Source organism: Symphalangus syndactylus, chromosome 3 (genome assembly GCF_028878055.3).
Source record: "Symphalangus syndactylus isolate Jambi chromosome 3, NHGRI_mSymSyn1-v2.1_pri, whole genome shotgun sequence".
NCBI classification, from domain to species: Eukaryota; Metazoa; Chordata; class Mammalia; order Primates; family Hylobatidae; genus Symphalangus; species Symphalangus syndactylus.
In genome coordinates, this window is record NC_072425.2 from 152,542,587 (window position 1) to 152,559,305 (window position 16,719).

Genomic DNA, 16,719 nt, shown 5'->3' on the forward strand with positions numbered 1-16,719 from the left:
TCAGAAATCCAATTACAGTTTCTACAGAAAGAGTGTTTCAGAACTGCTCAATCAAAATTAAGGTTCAACTCTGTTAGTTGAATGCACAGAACAGAATGTAGTTTCACAGATTGCTTCTGTGTAGTTTATATTTGAAGATAATCCTTTTTCCACTGTTACCCTCTTAGATCTCCGAATGTCCACTTGCATTTTCTACAGAAAGTGTGTTCAGAACTGCTCTATCAAAAGTATGGTTTAACTCTGTTAGGTGAATGCACAGATCAGAAATAAGTTTCACAGAATTCTTCTGTGTAGTTTATATTTGAAGATATTCCATTTTCCACTATTACCCACTTAGCGCTCTGAATGTCCAGTTGCATTTTCTACAGAAAGAGTGTTTCAGAACTGCTCAATCAAAAGTATGGTTTAACTCTGTTAGCTGAATGCACAGATCAGAAAGAAGTTTCACAGAATGCTGCTGTGTAGTGTTTATATGAAGATATTCTTTTTACCAATATAGGCCTCTTAGTGCTCAGAATGTCCAATTGCAGTTTCTACAGAAAGAGTGTTTCAGAAAGGCTCAATCAAAAGTAAGGTTCAACTATGTTAGTTGAATGCACAGAACAGAAAGAAGTTTCACAGAATGCTTCTGTGTAGTTTATATTGGAATATATTCCTTTTTGCACTACTACCCTCTTAGCGCTCCAAATGTCCAGTTGCATTTTCTACAGAAAGAGTGTTCAGAACTGATCAATCAAATGTATGATTTAACTCTGTTAGCTGAATGCACAGATCAGAAAAAGTTTCACAGATTGCTTCTGTGTAGTTTTTATTTGAAGATATTCTTTTTCCCAATATAGGCCTCTTATCGCTCAGATTGTCCAATTGAATTTTCTACAGAAAGAGTGTTTCAGAATGGCTCTATCATAAGTAAGGTTCAACTCTGTTATTTGAATGCACAGAACAGAAAGTAGTTTCACAGAATGCCTGTCTGTAGTTCTTTTTTGACGATATTACTTTTTCCACTATTACCCTCTTAGAGCTCCGAATGTCCACTTGCATTTTCTACAGAAAGAGTGTTCAGAACTGCTCAATCAAAAGTATGGTTTAACTCTGTTAGTTGAATGCACAGATCAGAAAGAAGTTTCACAGAATTCTTCTGTGTAGTTTTTATTTGAACATATTCCTTTTTCCAATATAGGACTCTTAGCGCTCAGAATTTCCAATTGCAGTATCTACAGAAAGAGAGTTTCAGAACTGGTCAATCAAAAGTAAGGTTCAATATTGTTAGTTGAATGCAAGGAACAGAAAGAAGTTTTACAGAATGCTTCTGTGTAGTTTATATTTGAAGATACTCCTTTTTCCACTATTACCCTCTTAGCGCTCCGAATCACCACTTGCATTTTCTACAGAAAGAGTGTTTCAGAACGGCTCAATCAAAAGTAAGGTTCAACTCTTTTAGTTGAATGCACAGAACAGAAAGAAGTTTCACAGAATGCTTCTGTTTAGTATTTAGTTGAAGATATTCCTTTTTCGACTATTACCCTCTTAGCGTTCCGCATATCCACTGGCAGTTTCTACACAAAGAGTGTTTCAGAACAGCACCTTCAAAAGTAAGGCTCAACTCTGTTAGTTTAATGCAGAGAACAGAAAGGAGTTTCAGAGAATGCTTCTGTGTAGTTTTTATTTGGGGATATTCCTTTTTCCACTATTACAATCTTAGCGCTCCTAATGTCCACTTGCATTTCCTACAGAAACAGTGTTTAATAACTGCTCAATCAAAAGTGTGGTTTAACTCTGTTAGCTGAATGCACAGATCAGAAATAAGTTTCACAGAATTCTTCTGAGTAGTTTTTATTTGGAGATATTCTTTTTCCCAATATAGGCCACTTAGCGCTCAGAATGTCCAATTGCAGTTTCTACAGAATGAGTGTTTCAGGACGGCTCAATCAAAAGTAAGGTTCAACTCTGTTAGTTGAATGCACAGAACAGAAAGAAGTTTCACAGAATTCTTCTGTGTAGTTTATATTTGAATATATTCCTTTTTCCAGTATTACCTTCTTAGTGCTCCGAATGTCCACTTGCATTTTCTTCAGAAAGAGTGTTCATAACGGCTCAATCAAAAGTATGGTTTTACTCTGTTAGTTGAATTCACATATCAGAAATAAGTTTCACAGAATGCTTCTGTGTAGTATTTAGCTGAAGATATTCCTTTTTCGACTATTATCCTCTTAGCTCTCCGAATGTCCAATTTCAGTTTCTACACAAAGAGTGTTTCAGAACTGCTCCTTCAAAAGTAAGGCTCAACTCTGTTAGTTGAATGCAGAGAACAGAAAGAAGTTGCAGAGAACAGAAAGAAATTTCACAGAATGCTTCTGTGTACTTTATATTTGAATATATTCCTTTTTCCACTACTACCCTCTTAGCGCTCCAAATGTCCAGTTGCATTTTCTACAGAAAGAGTGTTCAGAACTGCTCAATCAAATGTACGGTTTAACTCTGTTAGCTGAATGCACAGATCAGAAAGAAGTTTCACAGAATGATTCTGTGTAGTTTATATTTGAAGATATTCCTTTCTGTTCTCTGCATTAAAATCAATCAAAAAATTATATTGAAATTGAAATACTGAATTTTATACTAAAGACAAGGCATCCAACTGAAAATGAAATTTTCCAGGTGAAAATTTCCAAATCATAAATATGTAGGGACAAAAAACTTTATTTATAAAGAAAAAGATAATTCTAATTAATTGATGATTCAAAGGTTTACAACTTTAAAAGTAAATATTATCTTTGAAGTAAAGTCCATTTAAATTATTTATGCCGCCAAAATTTTAGTAATTGTATATGTATATCATGTAAACTTTTTCGAGAATGATGGAATTGGAAATGTTAGGGTATTATGCGGAAAAAATCACCTAAAGAAAAAAATTATCTCCTCATGAAGGATTACTTTAGCCACTTTGACAGGTGTAGGTAAAAGAACACTTAATGCACATCAATATGATTAGGAGATGCGCGCTTAGATATACGTTATCATTGAAAAGAGAATTGTATTATCAGGTTTGCAGGGGCCCTTCTTATCCTTCATATTTATGTAACTTTGTCATCTATAGAAAGATTATAGGAATTTTAAAAATAGCTGATAGTTAAGAAACATCACCATAACACTGTGCTGAATGCATAATAAAACATTTCCCTTCTCTCTAAAAGCCTTTTAAAATTATGTACCATAATCAGTATGGCCAGCAGAGGGTCATTTCCATGTTCAAGTTCCTCTGTTTCTCGAGGGTGAGAATCCTTCTATAGTCTTCTGAGGGTGACACTGTAGTGTTTTCTTAGCCTGATTATTTTTATCTATTTTTTCCGATGCTTTCCTTTGTATATTTACATTTTACATATTGAAAGTTATTTTTTCAAATATTTTATATGCAAGTTTACAAAGTACAACGACTGTACATTAAAATAACTTATTTATGCCATATGGAAGATTAAATATAATTTTACAATATCTAATATTGATTGTTTAGTTTCTAATCATTGATACTTGACATGATTTTTCCCAGCATACCTCAAAATATTCTTCAAAATCCTGCGAATTAATTCCTGTAACACTTCTGAGGTGTATTAATAAGCTAGAGATGTAAAGAAGATTTGCAGAGAAAATTAGGTTCCCAAATTAGAAATTTTGTCCCACTATCGACTAGAAACCTCTTGAAATGATCAAAAACAATAATAATGCATGTCATAGAGGAAAACCAATAAGGCTGCTGCAGCATGACTACCTCTGTGACCTCAGACAAGTTACGTGTGGGTCCCTACTTCTGTGACCTCAGACAAGTTACGTGTGGGTCCGCACTTATTTTCTTCATCTCTAATAAATATTCGACAAATCTCATTTTCAAAAGTCTTTTAAGGCCTATCCACCTTTCTTTTTCTGATGGAGTTTTGCTCTCATTGCCCAGGCTGCAGTGCAATGTCATGGTCTCGGCTCACACAACCTCCGACTCCCGGGTTCATGTGATTCTCCTGCCTCCACCTCCTGAGTAGCTGGGATTACAGGTGCGCAACACAACGCCCAGCTAATTTTTTGTATTTTTAGTAGAGATGGGGTTTCACCATGTTGGTCAGGCTGGTCTTGAACTCCCGACCTCAGGTGATCTGCACGCCTCGGCCTCTCAAAGTGCTGGGATTACAGTCATGAGCAACCGCGGCCTGTGAGGGCTTTCTACTTTTAAGATGTCAGGACGTATAGCCTGGGAGGTAAATGGTAGTATATATATACATATATATATGTATATATATATACACACACACACACTGTATATATATACATATATACGGTATATTATACTATATATACATATATACTGAATATTATACTCTATATATACATATCTACTGTATATTATATATATATATATATACACATACACACATACACACATACACACATGAGACAGAGAGAAGAGATAGACAATTTCATGTGAAAATATAAACTGTTAACATAATATTTTGCTTCTCTGAGGAATATTTAGCATTGTTCTCAATCTTCTCTGCAGAATTTAAGCATTTTTCTCAGAACTCACCAGATAGAATGAGGGAGGGGCCATATGATACGAGCCAGAGATGAAGGGAGAACAATAGAGAGGGTGCTTTGGGAAAAATAGTACAGTAAGGCTAGGGAATACTTCTCTCCAACAAAAAGACCAAGGTCACAGCTGTATCTCTTCAGAAGCCAAACTTTCTTTTAAAATGTCAATTTCCATCTATTTCTTGCTTCACAGACATTCCATTCATTGCTGGATTTCAAATAAAGCCTTTCCATGTGCAACCTTTCTATAGAAAAAGAGAAATATGGGGGACAGTACAGTCTAAGAAGTGATTAAGAATATCTAGTGGACTTTCCCAGACTGTAAATCTTTACATATATCTGAGCCTAATGAGGTGATTTATTGTGCTATAATGCACAGTGAACTATACAGATGCTTCTTTTTGATCATGCTGCAGAATGGAACTAAATACTAAATACCAAATAGCACTCCCATGATTCTTATACATGTCATTCATATGGCATATTTATGCTTTTTTATATAGCAATTCTTATTCTTAGCTCTTAGGCAACTACGGAATCTATTTGTCATTTTAATAGTCATGCTCCATTTGAGTTATGCAAGGTAGAAATTCTAAGTAGAAAATCTTGTTTTTATTGAAAGTTTTTAGTAAACATTTTGGAAAAAGTCTGTTTTTTGATGCTACTTCTGCACGCTTTCTCAACATGATATTACTTGGTATTGTCCTTATTAACCATAGTACACCATATTCTGCAAATGTTAGAGAGGGTTAAAAATCAGTCATGTATAAGTAAAGCTAATGAAATAGAAAGGAAACCATATTTAGGAAATGGAAGGCAGAAGCATATGTATTAACCGTGAGTTAGAAACGGTTTAGTCTTTGGAATGAAGCAGCAAGAGTTTAAAAATCTGGTTTGTGATTCACTAGCTTTGTGACCTTGGAGAATTACCTCAGATTTCTGAGTATCAGTTTAGTAGGTGATATCAATTGCAACTTCGCAGAAATATCACAAGTATTAAATAAAGGACTTAGTATCTGGGAGAGCATAGAAAATTACTAATAGTTACATTTTTGTTAATATTACCGTTATTATTATCATACGTATAGTATTTTCTTTCACTGACAATGCATTTAGGACATAAGGAGAACTATAGAACAGTGCTTCTCCAACTTAAATGCAGAGCATGAATCACCTGGAGTTTTGTCAAAATGCGAATTCTGACTCAGTAGCCCTGCAAACTAAGGAAATCTTGGTAATGCTGGTGCTGCTAGTTCACCAACAGACCACACGTTTTGCAACAGCTATATAGAATGTCCTGTTTCTTTTTTTAATCACAAAACATGGCAAGCTCTAAAATAAAGCAGAATAACAGATTTAAATGTTAATACTCATGTCCTCAATTTATAATTTCTCCCTCCCTAACAATGGTATAATTCTGATTAAAAATTAGCAAAGAAAAAAATGGAAATTAATCTTCCTATGTTTATTCTTTTAACAAATTCTGTGTGATTACTACTGGGTTACTTGCTGTAGGAAATAGAAAAATTGCTTTGACATAGATCCTCAAGAATCTGTCCCACTACAAGCTTATTTTTGTAGGAAGCTAAAAGATTTATATAAATAACCGTAATTAAAGAGACAAATGAAGAAGTGCAATGAAAGACGTAGGGAAAGTGCTAGAGGAGTTCGGGGTGGAGGAAAATTATCCTCAAATAATATCTATGCGTAACATTATGCTATCTTCCCTAACCAGCGCTTGACCAGATTGTCACAGTGAACTTTGGTCCTTTCTTATATCTTAGTTTTGGTTCCCACATCCTTCTGTTTGGGGAAGTTCTTGTTTTCCTCATGTAATGACAACAACACTTAAACAATGTATACCAGATAAAAGGAACTATATTGCTTGCTTTATTTACATAGTTAATTTAATTTGTACAATGAACTATGAAGTAATCAGCATTATTTCCTTCATTTTACATATGAGAAAATGGAGAATCAGCGACATTGAATCATCTCAAGTTTCTAAAATATCCACTCTCACCAGGCTGTTTACCCTGTTTTTGTCTGTATGCTGCTATAACAAAATGCCACAGATTGAGTAATTCATAAAAAACAGAAATGTATTTCTCACAGTTCTGGGGCTGAGAAGTCCGAAATCAAGGCAGCGGAGATTTGGCAGTTGGTCCCGAGGTGGCACCTTCTTGCTTCGTCTTCACGTGACAAAAGTGGGCAAAAACGGACAATGTGACGACATGGCAGAAGAGACTGAGGAGCCCGGCATTCCTCTAAAGCATCTTTTACGAGGACGTTTATCTCATTCATGAGGGTGGATCCTTCTTCACTTAATCACTTAACCAAAAGCCCCATCTCTTGATGTCATTGTCCTGGGATTTTAGTTTCAACATACAAACTTTGGATGGGCACATAGGTTCAAATCATAGCACCCTCCAAATTATAATGCCTCTCTCATGCCTGTTCTCCTTGAAGTACCCTCTGGTTTTGCTCTCTTCATTCTTGCCATCACAGTTAACCCTTCAGTTCCATTTCTTTAAGTAATCTCTAAATTTGTAAGATGGTTCCATCTTTTTTTTTTGTATATGGCAGTCTCTCAAACATATTTGTCATATGAACTAAGCAGGTAAATATGTAAATGCCAGCTAAATTTTAGTGAATGATATAATGGCCTAAAGTTGTATCTACCCTTCAGCCAAATATATTTACTTTTAGTAGCAATCTCCTGTCATATACAAAGTCACGACTCTAGGGGTAAACATTTTAGCCTGTGGGTAAGATGTAAAGCAGTGGTATGTTATAGTGACAACTCACTGTCATAGCACTGGGACATGCTCCTCTATCTGCTACAAATTGAATCAACAAAATATATATGATTTTGTCAGATTTAAATGTATGCTCCTGTTAGTAAAATAAAAGTATGGGAAAACTTTACGGAGTAGATTTAATAGAAATGTTTTCCTGAGTTATCTGCCTTCTTTATTTTTATGTTATGCTTTAAGTCTATGGTCAATGTATAGAGCTATGATTGATGTGCTTTTCCAATTCTGTTCAGATCAGACAGGTTAATTTTCTTCTTTTAAATCTTCTTGAATTTTGTCTAACACTTTTTGTTCCAATTTCTTACTAGATTATACTCCCTTCCCTAACTGCTTCATGATTACTTATACACAAACAATATTATGATATTGACACATTGAATTCATTTTAGGTGATGATTTTGGTCATAAACATGAGCAGGTTGTGAAGTGTTTCAGCCATCCCAGGGCATGGCTGTCAGTCCCTTGTCTAATGTTTCAAAAAAATCTTGAATTTGTGATGATGCTGTGATGGTCCCTCAGATATTCTTACACACATCTTTGCCCCTTGTTCCCTCTAACTTTCCTCTTCTGATAAAAAAGCAAACACTGCCAAGCTCAAATGGAATTACATTTGGATGCAAGTGTCACTATGCAATGGTTGCCAATAAAAGTACACAAGGAATTTTATTATGGTGAATTAAAGGCAAACAGACTTCAGAGAAATGAGCACGAACATGAAAATGGCGCATGGTACGCGGATCTCACTGGAAAGTCATTCTGTACACAATGTTTTCACTAGAAAAATCCATTAGCTTTAGCTAGAAATTGAAATTACTTTGTAGGAAATCAGAATAAAATATGTGAAAACATTATATTCTGTGCAAGATTAATACCACGCCTGGTGTTGAAAGGTTTGTGGTCTTGCTTCGACGATGCTAAAAGGTCAGAAACCACAAAGATGCATATGTGTTGTCGTTTGCACAGTTACTAATTTTTCTCATTATTTCCATAATGCGATGTGCTGTTTCAACAGAGAAACCCTCTGGAGAGTGGCTTGCACTGTTTTCAGGCAGCTCTTTTGCTTTCATGTTTTGGCCTTGGCCAGGGAATTCAGACAGACTTTTCAGTTATTTTCGACAAGAATGTATTCATTTATTGTTTTAAATAATAATAAATAGATTTTAAAATTACTGTACATTACTGCACTTTAAACGCCATGAGGTCAAGGACTCTAAAGTCTGGACATCATTGTATACCCTACATCTTGCACAAGGTTTAGAAAAAATGGCATGGACACCTATTTTTTGAATCAATAAATGAATACATAAAAGAATTCCAAACTCTAGTCCAAGGTTTTAGATTAATAATGTATTAAAATGCGTAAAATTTATAGACAAAACTCTTCTTATTTAGAAGTTTATTCTTTAATTGGAGAGATAAAATATATGCACATAAAAGCTTAAGGAAAAATAATAAGGGTTTTGAAGTACTTACTATGTGAAAAATTTAGCATAAATCTTACATCCATTTATTTAACACATTTTATACGTTGCATTATTTATATATAGTGCTGATTGGTAGAATTCATATGTGAACGGAACTATAAAAATTTTGAGGATAAGCACTAGAAACACAGAATAAATAGAGTGTTAACATGCAAAACACAGAAATACTTCAATTGACTAGGTGAAAGAAAAGATTTCTGGTTCCATGTACACTGATTATTGAGGGATGAGTATGACATTATTATGCCAGAATCAATAAATATTTTAAATAGGGAGAAAACTATAATTATATATCTTTGTGTTCAACAGGAGTAGCAGTACTGATAAAGTAGAAGTTTGTTATACCTTTTTTATAGTCTTTTAAAGTTGTTTATAAATAAAATCTACTCTTAGTTAATTAATGGTTGATGTTCATTGAAGTGTTTTCAAATTTTTGACCTCTGAATTGCCTTGTACATATGGAGAAATAAAGCTTGCCTAGCATAATTTCTTGAGTGGAGAATGAATGATCTGGATAGATTTGTTGACAATATGTCTGTACTTATTTTATTAATTCTTTAATCTTCATGAAGAAAAATATAAAAGTCATATTCTAGTGTTTTATACCATGGAAAAAATGTCTTATCCTTTTCCTAAGGAAAAATACATCATGACACAAAAGTAAAGTTAATTAAATTACTTACTTTATTAATTAACTGTCTATTATTTCTATGGGTTGAAGTAAATTTGATACTCAATGCTATTTAATCTAATTCTAAAAGCTTGAATGAGTAATGATTTTTTCATGTAAGGTTAGTTGAAATAAATTATCACTGATTTTCAGATTTAATATTAATTAGCTATTGCATATTCTTAATGGGATATAAGTGTTTAAAAAGCCCTTTTTGGTTGCGAAAAGACCACGCCCATTGTAGACTTCTTAGAATACATCACATCTGGCCTCCTTTTTAGAGTGGGGAATTCAACTCATAAGTGGCTGGACATTGATTCTGAACATTTTGAACATTATTTGCCTGTCTTCACTCATACTGGTTGCTGTTCTTTTATAAGTAATCACCATGTTTAGCATGCACTTGAACTATTGTTACTTAGGGTGCTTGACTATTTACAAGTCTCACTAGGATTCTAGGTATTCATTAGTCTCGTGGTGTGTATTTGCTGATGGTCCTATTATCTTTGTTGGTTCAGTTACACAGTACCATCCAAGATGCTGCAACACATTATACACAGGGTATGGGTTGTGGGAGCTACAGATATCAGTTATTATTTAGGCTCAGAAACTTAGAATCTCTGCAAGGTTGGACATGATCCTTAGTCTTGTTTTAAGACCGTCTTGTTTTAAAAGTTAAACCCAAATTCTTAAAATATAGAATAGGGGTGCTAGTAGTGCTCACAGAATTGTAGTAAAGATCAGCTGGGAAAGAAGAGCCTATTAAACAGAGCCTGGTATTTAATAAGTATCAGCTGCCTTCAATTAGGAATCTGTGTTGTCATGATTAGAAGATTGCTGGTTTATTTTACAGATCTGTAAGTATAGCCAAAATATGTCAAAATAACCACCAGAAAGAATCATATACCGTCCCTTGAACATTTCATCCCTAGAATCTAGCCAGATTAGCATCTCTATACTGGCAATACTGTTAACACAGATTGTGCTCAAACCCCTCATTGACTTTTCAGCACCTGTAAATTACTGGAGATTTAGGAAGAAGTCTGGGGTTATGGCTTAGTTAAGCTGAGTGGCCAGAAAGTGTGAGATGCTGGATGCCTCCTCCAGTTCATTTCTCCAGCGGCCGCACCAGGCGTATCCATAGCTCCGCTCCCGGGAGCTCGTCTCCGGCGTGGGGCGTGTGCGCACCCCTGGCCGGGCGGAGCCTGGAGCCTGCTCATTAGCAGCGCGGGCAGCTCGTGCGCCCGCAGGAGGGAGGCGGAAGCACAGCCCTGAGCCGCCAGCAGGAGGAGGGAGCGCGGCGGCTACAGGCAGGGGAGGGAGAGGAAAGAACGGAGGGACGGTTCCCGGACAGAGCGGGAGGAATCGGGGAGCGGCCAGTCCAGGGGGAGCTGCTCCGCTGCGCTGCGCTCGTTATTCACAGGACGCGGCGGCGCTTCCCGGGGCCGCTTCCCGGTCCCCTGGGTGGAGGCTGCCATCTAAACCTGACTCCAGGTGAGTTCCCCAAAGAGGCGAAGCGAGGGGTCTCGAACCAGAGACTTGGAACTGGCGAGGCTGCTCGGCTCCCCAAGCGCTGCTGCCTTGACATTTCCCGATTCACGGGAGGTTTTGGGGGCGGCTGCACAGGCTGGAGGGGCGGATGGGCGGTTGCGATCCTCAGCCGGCGTGGGGGCGTTCGGGAGGAATTAGCTTCAGTGAACGGGGTTTTAGGAGATGTCCGCAAGGCACGCGCTATGTACGCGTTTCTAGACGAGCTTTTGAGACAGAAATTTGGCTTCCCGGATGCCCGTTTTGGCCTTCTGTCCTTCCTTTTGCTTGCCTCATGCCCAATTTTCCAAGCCGAGGAAAGGACTGGAAGGGCGTGGAAGTAGGAGGTCTGGGCACAGCATTCGGCAGGGCAGCCCTGGTCTCCAAGTTTGGGGGTGGGGGGTGGGACTCTTTTCCTTTCAGCCTAATTTACCAGGGGAAAACCCGCAGAGCACCTTGAGGTGCCTTTGCTCCGCACCCTCCATAAGCTTATTAGAGGGAACTTGAGGCTCGCTAGACAACCTGTGACAGGTGACGGCAATTTAGCTTAAAAGCCATGTTGGTTCACTTCGTCTCCTCTTTATCCTTTGTTGCAAAATTGATACCTTTTTGGATTTCTTTAACAGCACAAAGTTTAAGCGGCCGGCTGACAGGAAATATTTCTTTTGAAAATGCTATGAGAAAAGTGATGAGTTAACGTTGAGAGAAAGGCAACTTTATTTTCTCGGAAGAACTTTGGGGAAAGAGATTGATAGGGAAATTCTGGGCATGAAATTATGGACATTTCCCACAGAACTTCCTTCATTTATTTATTTTTTTACATTTCCTTCATTTTTTTTTTTAATCGTGTGTGTGTGTATCAGAGAGACAAAATTCGTTGGAGGTATTAGGACTTTATTTGGTTTAGAAGTTTCTTTCTTACTAATAGCACTAATTTGTGATCTTCATGATTATAAGAATTTACTAAGTGTTTTGCTTTTAGGTGTTTTGGGTCTGTTTTTTAAAAAAATTCAATACTTACTTTGTGGGCCTTGCTGAATACCTCTCAATAAAATCGGTGGGCATACAGTTAGTGACATGACCCCTGTGGATTTAATAGCAGGTAAGTATACAAATGATAAGTTTAGGAAATAAATGTCAGAATCAACATTTAGGTGTGAAATTGAAATATCTTTCAAATATTTACCAAACTCTCTTATAGGATCCAATGTCATTTTATGGTCAAGAGAGCTTAAAGGTTTCTCAGATTGAGATATATGTATCTACTTTGTTAATCCAAATGTAATGTTTTATTTTGTTCTTTAATGACTGTTTGAATTCAACAAATAAAACTTGCATATTTAATGTAAGGTTCTTTCACATATATTACTTCTCCAATTTTTAATATAAATTTAAGGAGAAAAGCAATATTCCATTTTGTAGATGAAGAGACTGTGTCACAGAAGTATTACTTTACCTAGATTTCTGTAATTATTATGTTATAAACTTAGAAATTACATATTATTCTGGAACATATAAAATATATGAATGTTATAAACCATAAGAATTCAGACCTATGCTATTTAACTTGAAGTTTAGTTCTTTACCCAAACAATTGCATGACTACATTGAGACTACTGAAGTAATTATATATGAACACGCTATACGAAAAAATACTTAAAACATTTCTTATTTTTGTCGTTTCTCTTTGATATAAAATATACTATAATTTAATGGAGTTATATTCCATATTTAGATGCTCCTAACTTCCAAATAACACCTAAACTCCTAAAAACTGACCTGTGTCCTTCTTAATAGAAGTGGCTTGACCGGGAGACCCAATTTTTACTAAGAATATTCTTGGGATAATTTATGTCTTATAATCAAGATAAAGACAGGCCACATTTAGTTGTATTTTTAAACCACTTAGTGTGAAGTTGCAACGCAGACATAACTTGCTTTCAGGCTACACTGCCAGCTTTGCAGTGAATAGTCTTTAAGATTCCGTGGAAACATTGGCAGATATAGCTAATGTCTATCTGATGTAGGATTTATGAGAAAAGGAGAGGTAGAAACTGAATGCTCTTATATTTCATATGTGACCACATTCATAAAACTTTATTGATAAGTACTTTGTTGTCTGACACGGGCTGATACAAATAGGCTTCTTCAAGAGTTGAGGAAGAAAACTAAATCCCTATAATACAGCCTTTTTCCTCCTTTTCTTTCTTAAGCGGTAATAGTTGATCCTAGCTTTTGTGTGTCTATGCATGCTCAATACAGTTAGGGGTATAAGGAGAAGTTAAGCAAGAATATTGAATGCTAGCTAGGAAAGTTTTTGGAGTCTCAAATACTTTGGAACGATTTTTCACATTATATACATAAAATTCCTAGTTACATTTGGGAACTAAGTATATTATACACAACTTTGCATCTGATTACAGGATTCCCTGTACATTTATAGCTCAGGTATTCTGGAAAGAGTCAAGATAATTAGTTTTATGGCTCTTGCCCGTGTGACCTGTTTCTTTCTGGTCCTGATATTAAAAGGATGACTTAAATTTTCTGGAATGTCAAAATTTTCTCTTCCCTTGGATCCTACAAAATACTTCAAGCAGTGTATGTGTGATACTCGCTGTCATTCCAACATTTCCAATCCTCCTGAGAATGCTAAACAATGCCCTAGATTTCTTCCTTTGTAATTCTTTCAGATAGAGGGTTAGCTGAGTTAGGAAGAAAGGAGAGAGGGAGAGAAGAAGAGAGATGACATTTTATCCCTCAGGAAAGAACAAGACCAATTGTATTCCTAATTTAGAAATATTATTCTACAAACATTCCTGAACAAGAGGGCTTTGCATATACATTAAAGCAGAATACCTAGTCAACTTCTAGTTATGCCATGTAGTGAAATGGAAGTAAGATGAGCAGGCCGAGATCATTTTTGTTGGAGAACTGAGACCACATGGAATAGGTAACAGAGTTACCCCAACTGGGGGGCAAGAGGACTTGAAAGTTTCCTCCATAAATTTGCAGTTAGTACAGGGCTGCTCCAGTGATCAGAGTCATGAATGCCCTAGAGTGTCTGTATAACCCTGTACACAGGCTGAGACAGCTCTAACGGCCCAGAAAAGCCTCTGGACAGAATCACTGCACCCTTGGACATTGTCCGACCGCATGTATGAGAATAGTGAGTGCTGAGGAGTTGTGGGTAGCTCGGTACAACTCTTGCTAAAGGAGTGTCATCAACATTCATTGCTGAAAGTGAATTTTTTCATTCACATATGTGATGCCTATTAGGTCATGATTTCTTGGATACCAATTTGTACAAGATATGAATTAATTTTTGAACATCCTTTCTTAAAAGTACCATGTTCATATAGTTGCTCATTTTAATATGAGTAGTTCAGATGGGACATAATAGAGTAAGGAAATGATTGAACATCCTAAGATCTAGTGTATATACCTTTGTTCATGATGAGATTCATCCCCTGTCCCCCTTTGTAGTGACACTGATGGCATAAGGAGTATTAGATGAAATTTAATGCAGAAAACAATGGGATATATGAATGGTAGATATGGTTGACAACCACCATTTTCACTGAAGTTGTTTCAAAGCAAAGAAATTTGGGATAAATTCATTTTATTTGCTCCTGAAGGGTAATTAGGAATAAGTAGGAATTGTGAAGAGGCTGTAGTGTTGACATTAAGAGAAGTTTTTGATTCTTAAAATAGGATATATTACACAAGAGTGAACAAACAGAAGATACTGAACAAATATTCTGTCATAAGTAAGTGATGGATTATTCGGACTTGTTGAACTATGTTTTTAAATGTATTATTTAAATATTTAAATATTATTAAAACCTTAAATAATATTTAAATATTATAAAAGTTGTAGAAAATTATGTTTTCAATACAAATATACACTTATAAGCTATATTGTAGATATGGGAGTAAACAATGCAATTTTTTTTAACTGAGTGAAAAATTTAGTTTTTTAAAATTCCAAATGGAGCTAACAGCTTAGTGTGATACATATTTTGAATTTCAAAATTTGTAACCAAATAGGACAAATGTGTTGAACTGTACTTTTCTTGAAGAACCGTGATAAGAATGAGCGGTGAAAAAATTACAGCATACTTACCAGGGATCAAATACTTGCTTAGGGTTAATAAGAAAAATCTCAGCAAACGCTAGAAATGAGGTACACGATCTATCAGAGACCCATGATTAAAGTGGTATCTTGTTAGGTATATGAGCTTGAAAAGAAACGGCATAGCTTCACTTTACCCCAGTTGCTTCTTTTGTAAAACGGGGAGACTAAGAGTGTGGTAACTCAAAATCCTTTGTTAATGATTTTCTTCTTAGAACAGTGCCAGGTCCAATTAGGATTAGATTGCTATTTTTATTATTGATATTTGCCCTAGTTCTGCCTTTTATTGACTGTGTGACATTGGTGAAGATCCCTTTCTGAAGCTTTGTTTCTTACCTACAAGCTGGGAATAGAATACCTGCTATGAAGAGTGGTTGTTAGTACATTAGAAAGGCTGGATATTTGTTTATATAAGGGGCTCAGCGCATGGTAGAAATTTGATAGCATTTTTTGCTTGCCCTCCCATGTATTACTGTGAAGACATCCCACATATTATGTCCAAGTTTTTATTTTCCCCTCAAATGCAATGTCAAGCACAAAACATTCCCATCTCCCAATTCTCTTCTGATGTTCTACAACCATTAAAGTATAGAAAACTAGAATGAGTGTTTTTATAACTTTTGCTGTACTTAAGCATGTGGAGAGAAGAGCGCTAGATCACAGGACACACTTTGATAGGAAAAGGGAAATATTTACACTGCAAACAACTTTCTCCTCATGCTTAACAGTTTTATGCTGTCATTCTGTCAGCACCAAGTGAGATTTTTCTATTTAAATAGTTTTCTATTTGTGGTATGATAATTCATGTATGGACTCCATGTAACTAACATAAATATAATGGATGGTTGAGAAGTGGTTTATTTTTACCAAGAGGAAAAAATGTGTACACGATTTTTTAAAATATTGCTTTGAAAATATTTAAAATTAATTTTGATTCAGTTGGTGGAAGATAGCGTCACAAACTCACTGCTAGTGGTGTTCTTGAGAAGTAATGTTTGAATTTTCTAGGTATTGTCCCCAGACTGCCTTAAAAGAATTTAATTTTAGATGTAAATTTTCTGCTTAACATGGAAGATTTTCCCTGAAAATATTAGCTTCATCAGATACATAGTTGCTTAGGGGTAGCTGCATGGAATTATGGGAAGAGTGAAATAGAAAAAAATTTTCATGTCTAAGTTATACATACTGGTGTAATCATATTGATTGGATGATAATGATAATTACAGCAATAATGTGATTGAAAGGGTAAGCAAGTAACATATACTACAGTTACTAATATAATCCTGTGATTGAGTTTACCACTTCGTTTCTCTTTCCTGGAAACCCTTAAGTTTGTCACTATTGCACTTTATTTCCTTTGCTTATTGTAGTGGTGTATTAGTTGTATTACTGCTGCTATAACAAATTACGACACATTTACATAACTTAACACATATTTATTGTCTTGCAGTTTCAAAGGTCAGAAGTCCAAAATCACTTTAATTAGGCTAAGTCAATGTGTCTGCAGTGTGGGTTCCT